Source organism: Camelus bactrianus, chromosome 26 (assembly GCF_048773025.1).
Source record: "Camelus bactrianus isolate YW-2024 breed Bactrian camel chromosome 26, ASM4877302v1, whole genome shotgun sequence".
Lineage (NCBI taxonomy): Eukaryota > Metazoa > Chordata > Mammalia > Artiodactyla > Camelidae > Camelus > Camelus bactrianus.
Genome location: NC_133564.1, coordinates 19765585 through 19779582, shown reverse-complemented (window position 1 = coordinate 19779582; position 13998 = coordinate 19765585). Strand labels below are relative to the sequence as shown.

Here is a 13998-nt window from a genome sequence, read left to right as displayed (position 1 = left end):
AAGTTTAGAAAGTTTGGTAACCACCATGTGTTGGCAAAAGGGTGGAGAAACAGGCAGTCACAATGCAGAAATGAATGTAAATTAGAATGACATCTGTCCAGGGTAATTCACAATACCTAAAAAAAAATTATAAAGGCACATATCCATTGAGCCAGTAAGTCTTCCTGTAAGAATTTACCTTGCAACACACATGAGAAATGGCAAGTGTGTATAAGCTTGTCCATGTCAGCACTGTTTGTAACAAAAGATTGGAAAAAGGTATACTGATTAATAAAATACTGGTAAATTATGATATGGCCATAAAATGTCATCCTATGAAGGCTTAAAAAAAAGAATGAGAAAGCTCTTTGTACTTTTGTGAAATGATCGCCAAGATACATTATGGGCACAGCTTTAAAAAATGTTAAACAATTATGTAAGTGCGTTATATTTTCTATTAAAAGGAGAAATTATATAGAGTTGTATGTATACATATATACGTATGTTTTGTTTGTAGAAGCATAAAATGCCTCTGTAAAGATACACCAGAAATTGGTAAGATTGGTTGCTTCTTGGGAAGGGAGCTGGACAGTTGGAGGGCAGGGTTTGAAGATAAACTTTGCCCTAGATATAATTTTGTATTTTTTGAATTTCGAACCATGTAAATAATAGTACACATTCCAGAACTTAAAATTTTTCACCACCTGAAGTTTTGCCATCAGGAATGGCTCAGATTCCCTCCCTAATAATTTCACTTATGGATGAAATAAATGGTCAGAATTCTCATGCATTAAGAGGGGAAAAAAGCAAAATGCTCAACAGATGCTTTCAAGTTCTCTATTCTCTAGTTTATCAAAAAAGGAAGACTTTAGTACATAAAACTCTAACTATGCTGTGATTATGGTGAAAATGGTGAGTTAGCAAATTTCTTAGAATTTTATTAACATTGACATCTCCCTGGGGCAGAGCTTCCAGCTAATTTTCCCAAAGTACATTTAATCAGAAGAAGAAAAAAAAAAGGATTCCAGGCTTAATTCCCAAGAGAGAAACTCTAGTACCATTGATTTGTGAAGGGAGGAAGTAATTCCATGGGAATCCCATGGAGTTGTTTATTTTATTCCCAAACTTGATCTCTCTCTCTTTTTTAATTTGGTATTGACATATACTTATACCACCACTTCACTAAACAAAGGATATGAGCAACTCAGAAAGACATGCACAGTAAATTTTTTAAATATTTAAAAATAGAATCCAAGTATAAAATAGAATCCAAGCAAAAAGCATACAGGTAAGAGTACACATACCACTGAGTAACAAATTAAACCAGTCAGCCTCTTGGTAGCCAAACGCCCCAACCTGTTACATAACTGCCATTTTCCAAAAGGGGCTGATAGTTCCTTAAAGGAAGCAAAAACTTTTCCTAGCGCCAAATTAAAAGAAATAATTTTTTCACTCATTTTTCCAGCCAAGACTACTGAATGGAAAACAATATATTGCTGATAATACTGTCAGGTAAACTTTACATGGTTGTTTTTCATAGTGGCTTTGAATAAAAACCCGAAGTATTATAATAAAACTCAGGTTGATGAAGGTATTCACTCAGTCAGAGACCAGGCCAACATCAATCAAACCATGTAACAGCCTAGTGCGAGCTGAGTTGACTATAAATAGATGTGAATGGCTAACAGTTCCTTCATATATCCTTCAGAAAGTTAAATATGCTCATGGTAAAATTCTAACATCTCTACAAATCCCTGACCTCAGAGATAGAAGCAGTTGCTTTATACAACATTTCAGAAATTTTCTAGTCAGCCAGCTATTTGCTATGTGCTGAAGAGTTGTTAGAAGTGTCAGAGACCCAGAATGCTAGCATTCTGTGATACTGTTGATGACCTTTTTCCTATTTTTGTTAAGAGAAAATGTGTATTACAAATAACCATATGACTTTTGTTAGTTGTATCCCAAGATGGTGAGACAGGCATGATCAATCAAATGCATAAACTGACCCACTGTAGTACTGATGACATAGCAATAAAACAGCATCAGAGCAGTGAATGGTCTTGATTTATTCACAAATAATTCCTGGGTCTCTAATTATCCGTTCTTCTTAGTGGACTTGGAGACTCAAGTGGACTGTCCTCTCAATGTTTCAGAATGGTGACTATCAGAGTAGGGTTATTCTTAGGCAGAAGTCTGCAGATTTGTAAACAAAGTATCTCAAGAAAGAAAGTTTCTTCTAATTCAGAGCAGTAGCATTTATAATAAGGAAATATTGCTTCCTCTTATCAAAGTGACCTGAGAACATCTGAGTTCTTCCATTCCCCGCACTGTAGAAGGCATCTTCTGCAGTCCCTCTATTCCATTTATAGACTCTGTAGAAGGAATCATTCTTACACCATGATGCCAAAATTATTTTAGCTCACACACAAACAAGTTGTTCTGTAGTTCTGCTTTGACCACTTCATATTAGGAAGAAATTAAAAAATATATAGCACCAGCAGTTTGTTATGAAACCACTTTGAAAATGTTTACGTTGACTGCTTCAAATGTCATGACTAAAGAAACTACTGTTCTGCATAATCCACTCTTGACAGTGAATCATAAGTGTGTCACACTTGGACTTGCTTAGCCTTTGCTCTGACCTGATGGAGTCTTCCCTTAAAAGGGGGATGTATATTCAATTTCAAAGTATTTATTGCTTCATGACAAGTATAATAACAAGTCTGTGGCTTTGGCATCTCATATCTTTGAGATTATCACAGTCTGCTTAGAATTTTTGAATTTGCTTTTAATTTATGCCTCTGGCCTTGTTTTCTTTGCCAAATGTCTCTCTTTAGAGAGCTGGAGGCAGCCTTCCAACTTCCCCCCATACCTCTTGGGCCTTGCTAATTGATCAGTGATCACCTTAAGAGTTCAAAGACTACAAACCTCTGGAGTTTAATGGGTTCAGTGATGCTGCACTGTGACTGGAACCCCGCATCCAGGCCTAGTCTACAGACTGATTTTTGGTTCAGTCCTTTTACAACTTTTGGTCTTGATTCAGAGTTACTGATTCACACTTGACTCTGAGATCCTCCCTCCTTGCAAATGACATATAGTCAAATGGGCCTAGTGCTCTAAGTTCTAACAAATGTTTGCAAATCATAATGATGTAGGAAGAGCTGTATACTAAATGAATAAGAGCAATTAGCCCTCATGCTGTTAGATAAGCGTTCCTCAAAATATAATCACTCTTCTAAACATAGGTTGGCAATTTAGGAAAAGAGCCACTGAAAATATCATCATTATTTCCTCCATACACAGAGTACAACTAACACTACGTGTGCTTAAATCCCATTGTCGTGTGCAGACATTGTTAAGTCAGTGCCTGGTTAGTGATCAGAAAGTAAGATAATCTTCACTTTGGGTTTCTAGAACACTGAGAAGTCAGGTTAGCTAATCCAGGAGAGTAACTGAACACCACTAAAAGTTATCCAGCTTGGATGAGTACACTTCTGATCTCTTTTTGAGTACCTATGAAATTATGGTTAATATCCTCTAATTTACAGTATGATTCCAAAAATACTATATACTATATATATATAGAGAGAGAGAGTATATAATTTGTTTTTTAATCCAGGAAAAAAATTTTTTCACTGTCTGCAAATCTTAGATAGGATTACAAACAGCAAAAAGTATCCATTATCACTCCAAAATCAGGGGCACAAATTGGAGTTAGAAGATTTAGCTTTGACACCTAGATATGTTTTCATTGATTTGATCTGTTTAGATCTCAGTTTCTCTTTTATAAAATTAGTTTGTTAGCTCTCATGGGGTTGTTGTGAGGGCAAAATAGAGGATACTATTACTCACGTTCTTATGATTGGTGTGTGAGCTCATGTTTGCAACTGCTGATATCACTCAATTCCCTTCCCACTGGCCTGTGAACTTGAGGCCAGGGAAAGACTTACTTTCCCAAAACATCATTCCCTCGGTCCACCAAGGCCTGCCATCCCTCCTCATGTCAGCCTTTCAGTTCACACCTGAACTGTTCGATGAGCTGATCAGTGATCTCTCAACCATTCCACTTGTAATCCCCTATCTATTAAAAAAATTGAGTATGCATGCCTAACATTTATTATAAATTATATATATATGTATTTCATCAGAGTGCTGATACATTACAATAAACTATACACAAAATTAGAAAAGGATAAGATTTTAAAATAGACAGAGAGCTAGATAGAAGTTCTCATTTCTTTTCCCCGTACCCCACCACATCCCCTCTGGTGCCAAGAAACAACCCCATTCCTCTTAGTGGTCTTTAGTGTAAAAGAATTTTCTATTGCTGAAAAGTTAAAAGGCAAAAATAAGTGCCACTTTTATGTACATACCTAGAGTTGCCTATTTTAACGATTTGGCCTTCTAGGTAAAGTATAAGGTTTCCATTGAAATGCATGTAACCTGGAAGCAACCCTTTAAATATTGATTTAACTGGTTCATTTCATCCAGAAGGATATGGATGAATTTTTTTTAACCATCTACAATGTGCTTTTTCCAACAGAAGCAATTTAATTCTCAGTGAACAATGACTGGATGTCTTACAAATTTAACTCAGTTCTTGGTGTCAGACCCCAGAGGCTGAGCGCTCAGTCTCACAATGCCTCCCCCATTTTGGATGCCAAACTCAGGTCCAGGATGTTACCTGTGTTTCTGACCAACCGCCTATAAATTGGAGGTTCCCACGACTCCCTCGTTGGGTTTGATTAATTCACTAGAGAGGTTCACAGAACTCAGGGAAATATTTACTTATGTTTATCAGTTTATTATAAGGTTAGGTTATAAAACTCTTTTAAATGCAAAGGATGACATAGCTAAAAATAAAAAGCATAGGAAAATTTTATTTACTAAGATGTAAAAGTAGTGGATTTAATAATAGAGATGTTACCATCAAAGCAGGCAATTCAGAAAATATAGAAAAAGACCCTTGAGAGGTTACTGATTAAACAGCAAAAAAATGTTAGCTTGATAGGTAGCATGGATTCCAGAATTTCTTGGTTAAAATTCTGAGTCATTAAAATTAATTATGATGATTATAAAAATAATAATACCAAACCCTGATTATATACTATGCACTGTTGTAGGCATTTGATATTTTACATGTTATTTAATTACTCATAACAACCGTGTTAAGTAGGTATTATTTTACCCATTTTATAAATGAAAAATTGAAACCCAGTCTGGTTATAAATATGCCCAGTGGCACACAGCTAATAAAAAGCAGTATTAGGTCAATCTGACCTCCAAGCACCAAACAACTGTACCTTTGTAACTCTTCATAATTCTTTGTTAGACTTACTTTTGTGTTCCAACCCCAGACGTGTAGCTCAAAGGTAATACACAACTGTAAAACTAAAGGTAAGTTTTAAATGAAAAGGATCAGGAATAATTTTATAATCTGTTGTTCAAGATCTCTTAAGGAAGAAACACTAGAGTCAGGTCACACTTTAGTCAATTTACTTTAAAAAAAAAAAAACAGAAACATAATGAGGTAATTCTGTTACCATATCACTAAGTAGAGAATGTAAACAAGTCTACATTTGCATATTATAGGATGCACGCTTAAAATTTCAATAGAATCAAATAAAAATTAGTTATCATATACAACTAGAAAACAGCATTCATTATATCAACAAATGCATTAAATACCTAGAAGTAAATTTAATTGAAACATGGTCTTTTATGATTAAATCCTAATGGGAAAAAAATTAAAAACAAAACTAAAGAACTAGGCCAAGTGTTTTTTCAGAGAGACTAAATAAAGACATCAATATTTTTTATTTTAATACATAGATTTGTTACAGTACAACTAAAATTCCTGTGAGAAGTGGTAGTGAAAAATAAATGGATCACAGTATCAGAACATTTTCATAGGTAATAAGGGTGGATTCAGCCCAGCAAATTTGGAAAACTAAATGCACTGCAACAATGATCAAAATCATATGGTAGTCTGAAATATGAACCTGACCTATAACAGAGACAAAATAAATACAGGGCAAGAAATAACCACTTAATACTTTGTCTCTCAAATAGTTGGAGAACAAGTTGGAAGGAATCAACTTAGATAAACACATGAGACCCAAACACTACAATAAATTCCAGCTGTATCAAAGAGTAAAACAGTATTTTAAAAACTGAAGAGTAGCTTATTTATCCCAGATGTGGAGAGAACATGCACTTCTACTCACTAGAGAAATGAAGGTTGTTATCAGGAATAAGACAGTTGGTTGAATATGCAACAAAATGTGAAATTAAAATTATAAAAGAACACTTCTAATACATAGAATAGATCTGTTACATAATCTGATTATAGATTTCTCTCAAAAATATATGAGGAAATAAATGATTCTGTAAGTTAACAGTTGCTTTCCACTTGATAAATGGTCAAAAAGTATATAGTCAAGAAAATATAGACTAAATCATATTTTTTTTAAAAAAATCACAGTTGTATTAAAAGTGAAATTTTAAAAAAAAGACAAATCCAGCCAACTTGATGTTTCTCTTACAGACATATTAAACTGGAAGAAATTTAAAAATTCTAAAACTTTATCTTGCCAAGTCTCTGGGGAGAGGCAGAAGGTAAACTTTATACATTAATGGTAGAAATATATGGTAAAATACTTAGATCTTCCTGGAGGGCAATCTATAACATGCTCTTTGACCCATTACCCATTCCCTCTCTTTGAGAGGGGTAAACTAAGTTATATTGAAATTTTCAGTGCAGCATTAACTACAATAGGGAAAGTTAGCAACAGTTCAAATGCCCCAAAATATTTAAATGATAAGTGAGTAAATCATGGTGTATTATGATATACAAATTAAAATGACAAGTGGAAGATGTAATAGTGGACATGTTTATGTGAAATAAATAAAACAACTGAACCCAAGATCATATTACAAAATTATATAGTAATGTATGAATATAATTGATCTAGATCAGAAAAGAATTTTGATGGATATAAATGGCATAACACTGTTCATTAGATTTTTTTAAGAAAATGCAATTATAGTTATGATGTAACATTTATAGAATACTTGCTATGTGCTAGGCAGTGTTCTAAGTGTTTTATGTGTATTTATCTCATTTGATCTTTGCAACAACCCTTTGTGCTTGGTACTATTTTTAAGTTACATTCTATAGACGGAGGAATTGAGATACAAAGTATTCAAGTAGATTACTCTAGGTTTCACAGCTTAGCTTAACTGTTCCAAAGTGATAGTGTCTTCAGAAGAGCTTAGATGACTTCTATTAGCTAATTGCTTTAACTTGCCCCCCAGTCTTGGGCCTTACATCCCTTGTCAATAACCCCATTCGTAAGAACTGAAAATCTCTAAGAGTATTCCAGTAAGTCAAAACAATAAATTATTGAATATAGAATTGGAAAGGAGAAAATAGAACCAAACCCCCAAAAATTAATTTAGAGGACTAAAAATAATAATGATATAGTAAACATATTCTAGGATTCAAATGAGAGCCTTTTCCATAGCCACCTCCCCTACACACACACACACACACACACACACACACACCCCAACCCTTCATTCCCTGACTCAAAGACTTGTACAGACACACCCACTGGACCCCGATAATTCTAAGGCTTTGAGAAATCAAGTGGCTCCCTCTGAGGAAGAGGTTAGGACCTCCAGCAAAAAAAAAAAAAAAATCCTAATGGAATAAAAGGACTGGCCATTTCATCTCTGAGGAATGGACTAAAAAATCCATTGCTTTTAAAGGGCAAAATTTCCCCCATTAGATTGATTTCAAACTTTCTTGTAGGTTGACTGTTTCCAGGTAAGCCACCCATCAGACTTCTTTGTTGCTGCTTGACTGTATTTTTCTGTATCTTTCAGAGACCAAGGTGAAACGGTAACTGGGAAGTCTCTGAAGTGATTTTTTTTTAAATACTGTAGACTGTTTTTATGTCTTCTGTTTTGTACCCCAGGTAAAAATGCTAAGCCAAGGGAAAGAAATAAGGTAAATTCAATCTTAGACTCCTGGACCCAATTTGGGTAACTATAAGTATGCATTATCTGCGTGCATGTGGTGAAGCTCTGCAGACCATGAAGAGAGAGGATTCATAACAGACCCATGAGTAGCATTTCAGGACAACAGCCATAAAGCAGAGACTTAAAAGTTCCATCATTAGACTAATTGTAATTCACTCGATCCTCCAGTGTAACAGAACCCTTCTATCTGCTTTCCCAAACCATTATTCCTTCCATTCAGCATATTGGTTTGTCTATCATTAAATATTCATTTGCTACAGAGCTTTTTTGGAAGGCAAACAAAGCAGTCACTTTACTGCTTTGTATTGATTCCTGCCTGAGTTGTCCTTGGAAAAAGCTTTCAAATAGGTTCAATCGCTTTGAAAGGTATTTAGGTTGACTCTGTGATTGGTAAATATATTTTGTTCTTAACCTCGAAAATGGAATCTGAGAACTTAGAGCTTTATTTTTTCATCTACTCTATTCTCTCATTATTAATGAAGATCTTAAATGATACTGAACTGTGACTAAACTCTATCTATTTACAGTGTTATGGTAGAAGACAGCACCATTTGCATGCTTTTACCAGACATGATTTTAATTGTTTTAAAAGGAAGCTGTGCAACTAGTGAAGAATTTAGCCTTCCGGGAGGCCTGAAGCTAAGGGCTTCAGGTGTATTTTTGCCTTCTTTGGGGAAGAACCAAATAGTTTCATTTAACTGAGAAGACCCTTTACCAAGATTTACTTACAGCTGTTTTAAACCTGAGCCTGTGATTTATAGAAGCTTTCCAAGAGGCCTCAGTGCCTTTTTACAGGACAGTTATTGCAGATTTATCTACGTTCTGATCAGACTCTTCTTTGGCTTGAGTGTGTAAGGTCTTATCTTCCACAAAGTAGATTTAAATAAAATAGTCTTATTTTATGTTCATTACATATTCGATGTGGTAAACATTTAAGAGGGGCCAATTATTATGGAAAAAAAATACATGGATACATGTAATAGTCATTTTCTTTTTTCCCTAGCTTTGTTGAGATATAATTGATACATAACATTGTATGAGTTTAATGTGTGCCATTTCCTTTTTATTACAGCGAATCCAAAGATATTTATTAAATAGACATTATGTTCTCCATGCGCTTTACCATGTGCAGATACTCTAAAAGATCCACTGTACAAAGTAAAAAACAATGTACAAAATGTAGTTCCTGTCCTAAAAGAGTTAACAGGTTATCATTATTTGAAATTCATATAAAACATTTTCTCCCATTTCTTTATTACTTTAATTTGCTGTTTTGTTATTTAGACTTATTTAGAGTGGCTGGTTTATATGGGTTACACACAATGAATACGAATTCAATGACTCTCTCCTCCCCTCACTCCCACTTGCATGCAGACTTTATAAGGTCAGCATCCTTGTCTGCTCTGCTCATTGTTTTAGCCCTGGTATTTGCACAATTAGTAGCAGATGCTGAATCAATATTGGTTGAGTTAATAAGTGATTTGGGGCAATTTGCTTAGCCTCTCCAGGCCTCAGCCAGTGTTGCAACTTTATGCTTCCCAACTTTTTCAATAGAAATAGTACCAACTTCAGAAGAGAAAATAAGTTAGCCCCTAGAAGTCTAGGGTCGACTTTCTCTGGAGTTTCTTTGAAATTTCAAAACCAGGCAGGACCCTGAGGGGCCCTCCTGGGTACAAAATCCCTTCCACGTCCCCTTTTTCTTGTTTGTAGAAAAAGGCTCTAGACTCCTAGGCCTTCTCTGAGTTCCAAAGAGCAGACTGAAGCAGTTACTAATTAGGGAAGTGAGGGAATGCAGAAACAAAAGAAAAGCAGCTAAGCAAGAAAAGTAATGATAACTTCAACAATAATCAGCAGTGATAAAACAGATTCCTAGTTCCTCCTCAAGGAATAGACAGAACAATCTGATGCATATCTTTGAGTTGTTCTGCAGAGACTAAGATCCCCTCCCAGGTAGAGGATGGTGACTACATACTGACCCCAGACTGGTTAGAACAAGAAGGTTGATGATTAAGGTTCCCAAAACATCACCCTGTTACCTCACCACCAACCAATCAGAAGAAAGTCCATGAGCTGCAACCCTTACCCCTAACATTGCCTTTTAGAAACCCTCCCCTGAAAGCCACTGGGGAGTTTGGGTCCTTTTTTTTCCCCCTAAGGCTTTTTCGTTTGTTTATTTTTTGTTTTTTATGTTGTATTAGTTTGTGGTGTACAGTATAGTGATTCAGTTATACATATTCTTTTTCATCATAGGTTACTATAAGCCATTGAGTATAGTTCTCTGTGCTATACAGTAGGACCTTGTTGTTTATCTATTCTGTACATAGTAGTTTGTATCAGCCAATGGAGTTTGGGTCTTTTGACCATGAGCTGCCTATTCTCCTTGCTTGGTGCCCTGCAAGTAAGTGCTGTACTTCCCTTCACCACAACCCAGTGTCAGTAGATTAGCTTTGCTGTGTGGCAGGTGAGCAGACCCAAGTTCAGTTCAGTAACAGTTTCACATGTCATCGTAGAAACTTGTTTCCAGTTTCATCTTAAAACTAGTTTAAATTTTGTATTCCATACCATTATATATCGGCACTTATTTAAAACTAAAGTAATTTTATCTCAACTCTTCTAATGAAAATGAAGGCACTGCGCCCATTACCCACTAGACCATACAAACCTCAAAACTTCTGAGAAACACAAGTATTCATTAAGGGATCTATAAGGCTCCTGTCTTGCTCAAAGTGTTATCATTCTTTAATTATAACAAGTCAAACAACTAATATTTACTGAGCTCCTTTCCTGTTCAAGTCACAGAGGGAGAATACAAGAAACAATCAGATAAACTGCTTTTAAGGAGACTGAGCTGTCACTATAAATCACACGCATGTAAAGAGATAGTATTATGAGGTAGTATAGAGTGAGTGTAAAGTGAGTGGAGAATCTTGTCAGTGCAGAAGAGTTCAAAAGAACGATTAAGCCCTCTAAGCCTCAATTTCCTCATTTGTAACACAGGATAATAATGCTCACACCTTTTATCTCAGAGGGCAGTTGTAAAAATAAGATAAAATATGCCCATTTACAAATAAGAAATAGCATCATTAAGAGATCAGGGGCATCTCAGTGGCTTGGTAGAAACTTGATATATGGGTTGCAAATAGGTTGAAAAGCTAGCATAGGAAATGGCCTTCATGAGGTCGTGGAAGGGGAAATACACCACAAAGATACAGGAAACTAAAAATAACATAATCTTTATTGAGCTGAAAGCTCAATTAAGGGAGATGTCTCTGAAAAAGCAGAATATTGCAGGCCTTGAATTCTAAGCTAGGGAATTTAGAATCATTCCTGTAAACTTCATTTTAAAAAGATAAGCCCCTTGGTATAATTTGGTTCATATTTTGAGATAGCTGGAAACATTTTGGCATAGACCAAAGGGCTACTTCAAATGTTTCAACTCCTTTAAAGAATATTAAAAGAAGAATTGAAGAAAGCAGATAATTGCTTGCAGAGATCAAATGCCAGGATTGCAATATTCCTAAAAGAATAAAGAAGGAGAGTATGGTTGTATTTTTTTAGTCAAAAGTGAACTGGCATTATGCCAAGTGTGGAAGAACAGAATAAAAGTAAATTCAAAAAGGAGTTTCAATATAACTCTTGATGGGAGGCTAAAAGCAAGTGGCCTCCAGGATAATTTGGAATAAATTCCAGCATTATTGAATGAATAACACATGGTTCAAATCTTAATCTGAAAACCCAATCAGTTATATGTGATGAAACCTTGACATCTGTAGAAGGCTGAGCTTTTGGGGCATGATGTAAGGGAAACAGTACCTGGTGATGATGATAATTCTATTTGATCATTTAAACAGGATATTTGAAAATCAAGTAAAAAGAAAAGACATTGTTAGTATACAGCATTAGAGTTTGTTTAATGGAAGCATGTGAATGCAAAACACATCCCTATTTTAAGAAGTTTCTATAGAGCATACCTTCTTTTGCAAAATTTAGAAAAGGCCACAAAACTTAATATTGGAGTCATATACATTTGAGTGCAGTCCCACACTTCGTATAGAAAAAAATGACAAAAGAATATACCTATTTGCTGGTGTATATATATATAAGATAACTCTGGAAGCATACAAAACAAACTGTTAATCTTGCTCTGCCTCTAGGGCACAGGAGTAAAGGGGAGAAAATTTTTGTATGCCCTTTTACAGTCTCTACTTTTACACCAATGGTAGTGAACCTTACACAGTTACACATTTTTGCTTTTATCACATCCCATATCTCTAGGGTCATTACATATAGAGCTGCCTGATGATGATGATGATGATGATGACGATGATGATGATGATGATGATGTAATGCAGGTACTGGGGATTTAGTCCAGGACCTCATGCACTCTACCATGCAGCTACACCCATCCCTTTTTGTATGCCTTTTTGTATTTTAAAAATTTGATTCATGTTCATTATGTAGTCCAATAAGCAGACAGACAAATCAAATGACTGCAAAGAAAGTGGTTATCTTTGATATAGTTTCTGAAGATTTGACGGTCAACGTATTAATAAATAAGTCAACTTACATCATACAGTCAGACAGGTAAGACAGTGCTCCTTCTCCAGTGTATTTTTCCCAAGCTTTAGCATGCATCAGAATACCTTCGCTCAACACGGAACTGACACGGTAGTATTACACTTGACCCATGGTGTTATGTGCAATGCATCCGCGGGACATCTGGGGGAGAATAATGAATAACTTAATATGCAATGAATATGCCTTCTGTTGAGTAATGCTCGCCTCTGATTGCTTTAAATCTGTGACTCAGAAACTGGAGGAGGAGGGAGTGGAATCATTCCCTCCCTTTTCTCCCACACGGCGCCCCTTACTAACCGCAAATTCTTGGCTCTGACTCTTATTAGGGGTTTTCTGTCAGACTTTATGGTTTTCCACATTCTAAAATACAAGTTGTAGAAATAAATGACACATGCTTCAGGCCCGCAGATGCCTTTAGATGTTTCCAAGATTCCCTGTGGGTCCGTTCTCCTCCTTCCTTCATAATGGAACACAGATTGGGCATTTGGACTTGAATTAGAGGCAACAATTGAATTTTCACTCTGTACGTTCACTTGCCCATTGTTGTATTGGTTCTGGGTGGGGTTTGATTACGGCATAGCCCACAGGATTGCAATAAACAAAGTCTCAGAAACTCTGTGAGAGGTCCCATCTACCAAAGTAAAATTTTCTATGATGTCTCTATGAATACTGACAGTATGTTGGTGTGTCATGTGCTTCATTCTGTGAAGCTACCCTGGACTGTATGGCAGGTAACTGGTAAAGGTAGGATTCAAGCAGCTCCTACCCTCAGGTTCAAGGATACACTCTGCCAGGTAGGCAGAAGGGAGAGGCTGAAGTCTCTGCATAGCAGCATAGATTAAGGTACAATAAAGAATATTTGTAAGCTCTTCCCCTACTCAACTCTGACGGTACCAAATTTAAGGGGAGAGAAATATCTAGGGTCCAGAGAAAGACTGAGCATCACGTGATCTTTGTATACAGCTGGTGCCGATTCATGCTTCTATTTTGGAACAGTATTTTGAGACTGTAAATATTCCTCCACTGCTCACTTCCATTAATGATGTGAAAGACATAACGTTTTCTAACTGCTGTCAGTCTGAGGATGCCTGAATCCTCCTTCATCCTGCCTGAGTTTGGGCTTTGACACATGATTAAGAGATGCTTTCTCCCCTTTGTCTCTGTAGAGAGGAGAAAAGGGGATCCTTTCTGGCTTTTATCATCGGGAGGTTAGGTCAGATTCACAGGTCCAAATGCCAAGTGGCTGAAAGACATTCAGAAGTCAATTTGTTATAATGATTTCTAATGAGGAGAATTAGAAATGTGCTAAGAAAACTTTTCCATTTTTCCTGATTGTAAATAAAATATTCATGTATAACAGTTATCTACCTTTTTTTAAAAGTAGAATTTAGGGAA

General features: G+C 35.9%; 1 protein-coding gene across 1 annotated transcript in view; it reads right to left on the bottom strand.

The window, feature by feature from the left end:
* MTUS1 (microtubule associated scaffold protein 1) overlaps positions 1–13998 on the bottom strand; it is a 149350-nt gene that overhangs the window by 131336 nt on the left and 4016 nt on the right. The window contains exon 2 of the mRNA XM_010953262.3: positions 12593–12744. The gene's annotated coding sequence lies outside the window, so the exon portion shown is untranslated. The remainder of the gene's footprint in view (positions 1–12592; positions 12745–13998) is intronic.